The following is a 10563-nucleotide window of genomic DNA, read 5'->3' as shown; positions in this document are numbered from 1 at the left end:
AAAGGGAACCAGTCACTCTGTTGCATTAAAAAATAATTTAAGGAACTGAGATTTTAAAAGTTGTATTTGGAGGGCTATTCCCTGTGAGGGCCAAAAATATGAATATAGGACGAGCCAGAAAGAATTAATCTACTACTGTGATATTACCCACTTGCAAGATTTTGGTTACCGTCTGTATGCCAGTAATCTTAAATATTCCTGTCTCCTGTCTGAGCTTCCTTTGGATATGCTGTAGGCAGCTCACACTCAGGCCCAGGGGTTAAGGGTTTCCTAAAGCTCTCTGTAACCATTAAATCCAATCATTAAAGAATAATCATAATTATTGTTTTAACACAATTTACTTATTATTATGGACTGGCCACTGGACTAAATGTTTTGTATTTATTATGAAATGAATAGTTGAATTTTCCCACTTATGTTACAAGGTATATATTATTCCTATTTTGTAGATAAAGCAGATGTTAAAGCTGTGCCAGTAAGTGGTTGGAGCTGGGTTCAAACCCCAGGTTTCTCTGGCTCTGAGCACAACCTCTCTCTAGGACACAGACTCCAAAATCTTAGAAAGGGCAGATCAAGGTAAAACATGCCAGGTACTCAGGAGGTTCAGACCTGAGGATGACTGAGTGACTAATGTTTTCAGAGCTGTTGCCTCATCTCTGAAAGTCCAGACACTCAGGCTTCAGAGATAAGGTTCTCGGGTAAAAGGATATTTGATCTTCTATGTTTTGAAAGGCACATAAGAACCCTTCCATGGAACTGTGGTGCCTGGTGTGTGAGTGCTCAGCCATGTCTGACTCTTTGCAACCCCATGGACTGTAGCCCTACAGGCTCCTCTGTTCATGGAGATTCTCCATGCAAGAATACTGGAGTAGGTTGTCATGTCATCACCAGAGGATCTTCCCAACCCAGGGATCAAATCCAAGTCTCCTGCATTGTAGGTGGATTCTTTATCATCTGAGTCAACAGGGAAGCCCTAAGAAGACCATAGGAGAAAAATATATTTCAATGTAAACCTCTGCCAGTGTCCTGTTGAAAACCTGAGTCCATATATTCCATAAAAGCCTGTTGTTTTTTTGATGTAGAGAAAAATCTTTATTTTAAGAAAATGCAAGATTGAGGATAGCTAGTAGACACAATTGTTAAGGTGAGGGTTTCCTTTGATTGGTGACCTGGAAACCTGCAAGCTAGAGACACCACTTTTAGAGGGTCTTGTATGCAGAACTCTCAAGAATTGGAGCTACTCTATCAGCAGTTCTGTGGAGTCATCACCCTGGGTGAGATGCTACTGGCCTTGGGACTTTTTCCCCTTCCTTTCTTGGATTTTCTGGGCATTAGGCACCATGTCTTACTCATTTGGTACCCCTGAGATTAGTCATGGTTTATTTACCATCAGAGCTTCTTTCTTGACAGAAACCTTGGCACTACCTCTTGGAAGGAAATATAGAAACCACACTGTTCTCCTTAGCAACCAATTTTCCCTGCATATAATGGCAGACAAATGTACTGCCAATAGCTATAGTCGAGGTTACAAGTCAAATGGAAAATAAACAAACCCATACTGACAGATAAGTAGAGGTAAAATTGTGAGACACTCAGAGGAAAGTGATGTCAGGAACAAAATAAAGGTCGAGAAGAAGAGTGGTAGTATGTTCTGTAGTTGTGTATCAATTTGGACAAGTTTAATAGTTCCTATCACAATTAAGAATAGAAGCAGAAAACAAGAAATGTACCCTGTGAGGCGCTGAAAGGAAAAAGTCTAGACAACATTTTTATTTGTCAGGGAACCAGACTAGAAGCTAAAAAAGAAATGATAAAACAAATCATAAAGTAGACTTTTTTGTTTATTTATTTTCTCTCTTTGATCAGTCTTTGTTTGGAAGAATAATTCATAACTTCATAATTATATGATCTGAGTGGGATACCAGGAAGGCCCATCATGTGAAGAAGTTCTCCCCTAGGCTTATTGTTAATAGAAGTTCTAGGTTTCAAGGCCTATGTTTTGTCATTGAATCATTGGCATTTGACAATTTAACTGTCATTAATCATGCCTATCTTTTCATGAGTTAGGTTATCAAATTCTTTCCAAAGGTCATGGGGGAAAGCATGTTAAAAAAAAAAAGAGGTCAGCATGCTAGATTAACAGATGTTGTGTGAACTTGCTAGAGAAATGCCAAAATGTACTTCCTATCTAACTGAAATGTTATGTACCATATATGATATGTATGTCATAAATACATGCGTCCTAGGCATTGCCCAGTATGATCCCACATGCTACTCAGACCTGCTCCCCTGGGTCAATATTAGGTCAGAGAAGGTAAGGTAAAGAAGACGGTAACCCGAATGGAGGGTGACGGAGGGTTCTCTTGCTTCTGCTCCTATTTCACCTCCATCCATCCATCGTTTAGCCACCAATTCTGCCCCAAGACTGGGGAAATAACCAGGGCCTAATCTGGATATTTTATGGGCTCTTGACATCTGGTTCAATAATTCTGCTCTTGTTTGGTTTTCTGATAAGCAATTGCCTTACATTCTAAACCATGACTTCCCTATAGCTCAAATGCTAAAGAATCTGCCTGCAGTGCAGGAGACCAGGATTGGATCCCTGAGTTGGGAAGATCCTTTGGAGAAGGGAATGGCAATCCACTGCAGTAAACTTGCCTGGAGAATCCCATGGACAGAGAAGCCGGGCAGCTATAGTCCTTGGGGTCACAAAGAGTCAGACAGGGCTGAGCGACTAACACACACACACTAAACCATGAAGAGCTCCCTGCCTCAGACCCTCTGCCCTGAGAGACAGAGGTCAGCCATACATCCATTACTTTCCTAGGAATCCAGGTGTGCCCTGTGGCCAGGTCGCCAAGCTGTTTTCGACCCTCTCTGATGTTGCCTGCCTAGACCTGGACCTCAGTGTATTTCTGCATCTTTTACCCTCAACCATTCCAGACCATTCTGTGCTGATGCCTGCCCTACCTCCCTGATCTGAATGACTCCTGGGGCCTCCCCAAGCCCTTCCCAGATATAGCACACCTTGACAATTCAAGTTCACTTGGGTTATGGGTTAGAAATCAATGTCCTTCAAATTCTAACTAAGTCTCTGACAATGTAAGGAAACACCCTCCTGCTGAAAAAATACCTTGTCTGTTTTTATTTCCAAACTTCCCGGTGAGTTTTTTCAAGAATATTTTCATATGACATTCTGAATATATTTTCAGTGTGAAGAAATTAATAACTTAGGTCTTAGAATTTACTTTGGAACTTTGGAGATGACTTTTAATTTATGAGCTAGCCCACAAAGCCTCTTTTTATTATCTTGGTTTTTGGAAAAATTTCTAATGCTTAAAAGTTATATATGGAACCACCAATTTTTCCTTTTCCTTTCTTCTACTCACAAATCAAATCCCTTCTCTTTCCTTTGTTGGATCCTAGTTTTAAAGACCTACAACCAACTGAATAAAGATCAAGCAGCAAGAAACATTGGAGCACTTGTCAATTTATTTTATGAAGCTTTGGTGTTGCCATAAACACCAGGACTTTAAATCCCTATCTATAGTGCTGTCAGAAGTAACACTTAGTATAACAGTTCCTGATTTTCTTGTTTTACTCTTACAACCACAAAAAAGGAATCAATGCAGAGAATGGTTAGATTCCTGTGAATAGGTTCATCAGTAGCATTTTTCTTGAGTCCATATATATGCAGTAATATATGATATTTGTTTTTCTCTTTCTGACTTACTTCACTCTGTATAACAGGCTCTAGGTTCATCTACCTCACTAGAACTAACTCAAACCCACTCCTTTTTATGACTGAGTAATATTCCATTGTAAATACTTACCACAACTTCTTAATCTGTTTATCTGTCAATTGTCATCGAGGTTGCTTCCATGTCCTGATGATGCCTTGAACGCTGGGGCACATGTGTTTTTTTGAATTATGGTTTTCTCAGAGTACATGCCCAGTAATGGAACTATTGGATCATATGATAGTTTTAGTCTTAGGTTTTTAAGGAATCTATCTCCATACTGGCAGTACACAATTTACATTCTCTCCAACAGTGCAAGAGGGCTCCCTTTTCTCCCCACTCTCTCCAGAATTTATTGTTTGTAGATTTTTTGACAGTGGCCATTTTGACCAGTATGAGGTGGTATCTCATTGTAATTTTGATTTGCATTTCTCTAATAATGAACTCTGTATATTTTATAAAACATGTTTGAATTCATGCCTTAATGGGAATCTTAAATTGGCGATGAACTGATTTTTCAGAAAAGAAAATTGAACTTTCCTTAGCTAAACCAGCAGAATTTTACTCCCTAGTCTTTTGACTCCCCCAAACCATTGCTCCTGTTAACCCCACACCACTTTCAGACCAAATAGCATGAGGAGGGGATGGCTCTGTAAACATGAGTTCTGGCCAAAGGTTCGAAGCTTTGGATTTGACTCGGGAGTAATGGAGACACACTTTGTTGATCAACATGATGAAAAGTTAGTGGAATATGACATCCCTGGGACTTTGTCACCTCTCTGCTGTTTACTAGTTATGGATATCTTGATCAAGTTACTGCTCCGGGCCTCAGTTTCGCCTTTGTAAAAGGGAGATGATAAAAGTTGTGAAGATTCAGAGATTCTGCATGCAGTGTGCCTGGCGTTGTACCTGGGATGTCAGATGTGCCAGTAAATGCTGGTTATTATTTCACCGTGCTCAGGCGGCCATACTAATATGCTCTAGATTTGGTAACTTAAACAACAGAAATATGTTTTCTTGTGGTTCTGGAAGATAGAGATCCCAGATGAAGTCTGGCAGGGTCAGCTTTTGATGAGAACACTCTTCTTGGCTCATAGATGGCTGCTTTCTCAGTGAATCCTCAGACAGCCTTTCCTCAGGGCACAGAGAGAGAGAGAGCATGTGAGTGAGTGAGTGTGGGCCCTCTCGTGTCTCTTCTTATAGGGACACTAATCCTATCAAATTAGGGCCACATCACTACAGACTCATTTCTTTCCTTATTCCAAATACTCCAGTATTCTAGCCTGGAGAGTCCCACGGACAGAGGAGCCGGTAGGGCTACAGTCCATAGGATTGCGAACAGTCAGACATGACTGAAGTGGCTTCACATGCACACATGTGAATTTTGAGGAAGATACAAATGTCAAGCCCATAACAGCTAATATTATCAGTATTCTTTTCTTTATCAGTATTACTGAAATGGGTCTTCCCTGGTGGCTCAGTGGTAAAGAACCCACTTGCCAATGCAGAAGATATGAGTTCAATCCCTGAATCAGGAAGATTGCAACCCACTCCAGTATTCATGCCTGGGAAATCCCATGGACAGAAGGAACCTGGCAGGCTCCAGTCCATGGGGTCATGAAAGAGTTGGACACAGCTGAGGGGCTAAAAACAATAACATACATTACTAAAGTGAGTACAGTGGTAGTTGTACAGAAGGAGCAAGGTGTGAGAGATTAGAGTCAGGGCAAAAGGCCATTGCAGAGAAGCAGGTAGGAAGGGAGAGGAGGGAGGAGTTCTAGAGGTAAGGGACTCTTTAATTCCATTGCCATGTATTGAGCACCCACTGGGTGCCAGCCATTGCTCTGGGGCCTTGGGATCCAAGATGTGCAAACGTGGGGTCAGACAAGCTAGAACTGACTTAAACACTCTAATGAAAGTCTGTGCAAGTCATGATGGGAACCCAGGAGATGTCTTCATAAAAGAGCAGCCACATGAGTGACAGGAATTGTTTGGAGGAATAGCCAGTGTGAAATGGAAGGAAACAGTCGATAGGGGTCACTGTTTCTAGCTTTGAGTAGTCAAAACCATGAAGACCAAATTGGCAGACTAGTGGGACTTGGGAGTAGATTTGGGAAGGGAAGGGGGCTCTTTCAATAGCAAAAAGGAGTCACAAAGTTCCTGCTCAGCGGGGAATATCCCTTGTTGCGGCATCAAACTCTGAAGACCGAAAAAGAAAAGAATTGTGTTATTTCCTGCAATGAAATAATGCTCTAAGCCATATCGTCACATAACCTCCTGAGACTGGAAGTGAGAAGATGACTAACCCTTCTCAAGGTGTTACTGGAACATGTTCTGTTCTTCTGTTAGCTCAAGAAAATAATTGGATTTGTATGATAACATCACAAAGCCCCGGGCATTCCCCGCCCTTTCAGAGAAGTTGGGGGGGAGGGGGAAGGAGCAGGGTGGGGAGGAGCCAAGGCTCCAGGAGGCGGGAACTCAGACTCAGCCCAACACCTGTACCTAGAAAGGACCTTATATAAGGAGCTATCTCTGGCAGTTGGGTTCTATCTGCATTGGGATTAGAGCCTGTCCAGTTTCTTAAAGAAGCAAGATCTCCTGTGCAGGTAAATTTCTGTGGCTTCAAAGGTGGGTCCAATTTAGCCTAGAGCCCCTGGCGTCCTCTGTGAGGTCTGGGTTCAGAAAAGGAGAGGTAGTGGCTTTTCCAGATACGAACTTTGCAGGTCTGAGTGTCTATATAGGCAGAGCCCTGGCATCTGGAGATCTGAATTGTGTTCTCAGCTTTGCGTCTGCTCACCTGTGTAACCGAGAACAGTAGACTTCAGCCCTTTGAGCTCTGTCTCCTCATTCAGATCAGGGGTCTTTGGACCTGGGTGATTCCTGGGGTCCCTCCAGCTCTGATTTCCATCCATGGTGATTTGGTAGAGTTAGCAATGCTGCGAGTTGCTGTCATTTCCCAGGGCTCAGGCCCTTCCAGGGATCTTCTGAGCCTGCTCTATTTGAGGAGGGAGCTGGAAGGGGCCTGGGACCGCATGGGGTCTGATGTTCCGGGAGGCAGGCTGCTCTCTGGGTGCTAATATAAAGTGAGGTTGGTTTGATATCCTCTGTGAAATCAGATGCGAAGAAACACTGATGACGATGCTCACCTTCTGCGAGAGTGAAATGGTCCCTCACGTGATAGGTATCAGTGTGGTGCTAAAGAGGGGCCTTGGCTTAGATGAGAAATCTGGAAATCACAATGCTGAAGCATTTTGCTGGCCTCTGGGCCTCGGAGGCTGGCGATGGCTGTGGAGGGAGGTGGTTAGCTCTCGGCTCAGCGTGTAAGTCTGTGCCGTGAAGGCAGAGGGAGATACTGCCTGCATGAGTGAGACACAGACTGGATACTGGTTAAACATTTTTGTTCCAGACTTGCCAGGTCCAATCTATAGGAGCTCGGGGCTAGAACTGTGATTCTAACTTTGAGCTAGTGGAGTGGACCTAAGTATCTCAGTCTGAGGTGATCTTCTGGACCTGGCAGGGTGGGAGGGTACCTCTAACTTTGGAGAGTGAGGATTCTTGGGTGGGCTGGATACTGAACATTACACAGAGTGAGCATCACAGGGAAGAGAAGATAGCCCTCTCTCTAGGCCTGTGACGTAGTTGAGGGCGGAAATTCTGATTCATCCTGCACCCCTGCCATCAAAGGCCATGGAGAGGAGTCTAATAAAGACTTGGTTAACAAGTTGAATCTATCGCTTTTTAATTTCCACTGTAAATCTCTCTACTGACCATCGCAACAATCAGTAGGAAGGGATAGAATTGATATAACTCTTAGCTGCACAACTGTTTTGGGGACAAATCTCTCCACCTCAAGGGTAACCGCTAAGCTGATTTCTAACACATAGACTGGTTTTGCCTTTTTTGGGAAGTTATGTAAACGGAATCATTGGATTTCTGTGTCTGGATGTTTTCGCTCTGTACTGAGTTTGTAACTTTCACCTGTAGGGTTGGGTGTAGTTCATGGCTGTTCACTCTCATGCTCTGTAGCATTCGATTGTGTGAATGTTCCCCAGTATTATTTATCCATGTTTATGGCCTTGTGGGGAGTTCTCAGTTCAGGGCTATCTTGAATAATGCTGTTATGAATTTCCTTGTACATGTTTCATGGTATACAAGTCCAAGCATTTCTGTTAGGTAATACCCAGGGGTTGCTGTGTCAGAGGATGTATGTATCTTTACCTTTAGTACCGACTACCAGATAGTTTTCCCAAAAAGATTTTTTTTAAAAATTTATTTTTATTTGTTTATTTTTGGCTACACCGTGCAGCATGTGGGATCTTAGTTCCCTAACTGGGGATTAAACCCGTGCCCCTGTGCAGGTTCTTAACCACTGGACAGCCAGGGGAGTCCCCCCAAAGATGTTTTTGACTGTCTTCCTTTTTCCAAAGTGTTGCCTGGGTGTCTAATTGCATAGCTTGGTTTTCTGGAGTAGTGCTAATCATAGCCTGAGATGGGAGGCCATCCATTTCTCGAGTTCAGGACCAAGGTTTTTTTGGGGCAGGAAGTGCTGTTACCCAGCATCGTCCTCCCCTCCCAGGTCATAGCAGATTCAGGGTTGTTTTTTCATTGCTGCTCCTTTTACAACAGTCTCCTTCTCATACAGTCACACAAGCTCAGATGTCCTGAGAATACCTTTCCTGAGGTGTATCAAATCTGTGCATCTGTCAAGTAACTCAGCTGTGAGGAGAAGCAAAAATGTGCCGGAGGGCCAGAGAAGGCTTTTGTGGATAAGGGGAAATGAGCTGAGCTTTGAAGAATAGATGCAATTTGAACCAGAGAGGGCAAGACACATCTTGTGTTTGTGTGCGACTGAAAGGTGTGTTGGCATAGAGCAGAGGGTGTGTGCTGTGGGTTGTTTACCCAGAAAGAGGCCCAAACCCTGAGAGCCTGACCATGTGGGTTTGAGGCCACCCTCTGTTTGGAGGAGGGGAAGGAAATCTATTTTTATTTAATCAAATAATGCAGTTCAAAGCCTGTGACTCTCTTCAGATGCAAATACTTCTGAAAAAAAAAAAAAGAACTCATTTACATCTGTTTTAAAACTCCTTCCTATTGAGATGTGTTTTGAAATGTCCAGAAGGGAGAAAGATCAAAAAGGTTGGGTCTTCAAAAGTGTGGGAGGTGGTGGAGAAATCAGAGTAGGGAATGGCTCTAAGACCAGGATGCTGCTGTCTCCTGGGGTGGGAACTCTAAAAGCAGAAGCAGGCGAGAGGGCAAGAGCGTGACCCCACTGAGGTTCCAGTCGAAGAGCCTGTAAGAAAGTAAAAAAAGAAGATGTGCGAAAAAGATGCCCCAGGGCTCACCCTAGTGAGTCTGGGCAGCTAGATCCGCTGGAACTGCTGCTCAGGAGCACTGAAAGGCAGGACACCAAGTTCCTTCTAGCCTGATGTTCAATTCAGCTGCAAAGAGTGACTGATATCAGGGTCTGCCTTCTGCAGGGGCCAAGTGAAGGTTCTTAAGCCCATGGAAAGTTACATGGCAACTTAGGGTGTACACTCCCGTTCTGGGGGTGTCTGTACTTCTACAAAGATCTGTGGCTGTGTAGTGTCTCATGGAGTCAAGTGGAAGATGAGGCAGCTGAGAGTGGGCAGGGAACTCCATCAGCCAAGTTCTTATATCTTCACATAGTCATGTAATCACCCCAGCATTACCAGTGAAGGCAGGGAGCTTCCTGCCATTTCTCCCCGCCAACCCCAAACCTAGCATCCTCTCTAGGTGCCTGGTTGCTATGGAGACTCCTTTGCTTTTTGAAGCCGCCCTTGATTTTATGTTGTGCCTCAGGGCACTTTGCTTTAGATCCTGCATACCACCCCCTACCTGTGAGAAGCGGTGCTGTTAGGGAGGCCACTGAAACCAAGTCTCAGCCTAAATCAGTCCCAGGGATGTGATCAGAAAAACAGAAGAGCAGTCACATGGTTGATATCTCACAAAAAGTTTTCCCATCCTTTTCTCCTTCAGCTTCCTATTAGGAGGGGTGGGGAGGGCAGGTTTTATCATTCTTTACATTTTACAAATGAAACATCAATTCATTCATTCAGTCAGATAGTCAGCAAACACATATCAACCATTTCTTTATTCATGACTGGGTTCTGCAAATCCAGGAAACAAATCTTATTCTTGCCTTCAAAATAGTTCATAGTTGGACTGTGTTCTTTATTGTTTCCTGAAAGACAAAGTCTTGGGATTTTCTATTAAAAATGCAATCTAAATGCAGACAGATGTCTAAATGGTAAAAACTTTCAAGCTCCTTTCCAACCATTAATTTTGTAAAATCATTTCCCCTTTCATGAACCAGTCATGATCTGTACATGGAGATATGGGTTTTCCTATTCGTCATCAGTACCCACAAAGCCACCTGAAATCTGCTCAGGAATGCCTGATGTCAACACCTGTAAAAAATGTATTAGAGACCTGACTTTAGCAGAGAGAAATGGCAAGCCATATCTTTAAGTCTTTTTGAGGCACAAATGAAACTCAAAATGTTAATAGTCTGTTAAAAAAAAATAACAATGAATCAATTAGAGATAAAATTCTGTTGCATTAAGATAAATTCTCAGTGATGAATTCAATTAACCACATTTTACTCTGTGGATTCCTCCTTGGAGCTCACCCCTGTGCCTACCGCCATGTAGCAACAATACATCTGGGTTAGATAGTGCTTTAAAGCAGATTTCTCTGTAAAGGACTGTGGTGGTTTAGTGGCTAAGTTGTGTCCGACTCTTGTGACCCTATGGACTGTAGCCTGGCAGGCTCCTCTGTCCATGGAATTCTCCAGGCAAGAATA

The 10563-nt window shown here is 43.2% G+C and overlaps 1 protein-coding gene across 1 annotated transcript in view; it reads left to right on the top strand.

Moving 5' to 3' along the window:
* Positions 1–6255: 6255 nt before the first annotated feature.
* The window catches only part of CAPN14 (calpain 14), a 36799-nt gene continuing 32491 nt past the window's right edge, over positions 6256–10563 (top strand). Inside the window, exon 1 of the mRNA XM_061156240.1 lies at positions 6256–6346. The gene's annotated coding sequence lies outside the window, so the exon portion shown is untranslated. The remainder of the gene's footprint in view (positions 6347–10563) is intronic.

The sequence above is a fragment of the Dama dama genome, chromosome 11 (genome assembly GCF_033118175.1).
Source record: "Dama dama isolate Ldn47 chromosome 11, ASM3311817v1, whole genome shotgun sequence".
In the NCBI taxonomy this organism is placed as follows: Eukaryota; Metazoa; Chordata; class Mammalia; order Artiodactyla; family Cervidae; genus Dama; species Dama dama.
Note: the sequence above shows the minus strand (reverse complement) of the source record. Positions and strands in the feature narration are given on the sequence as shown.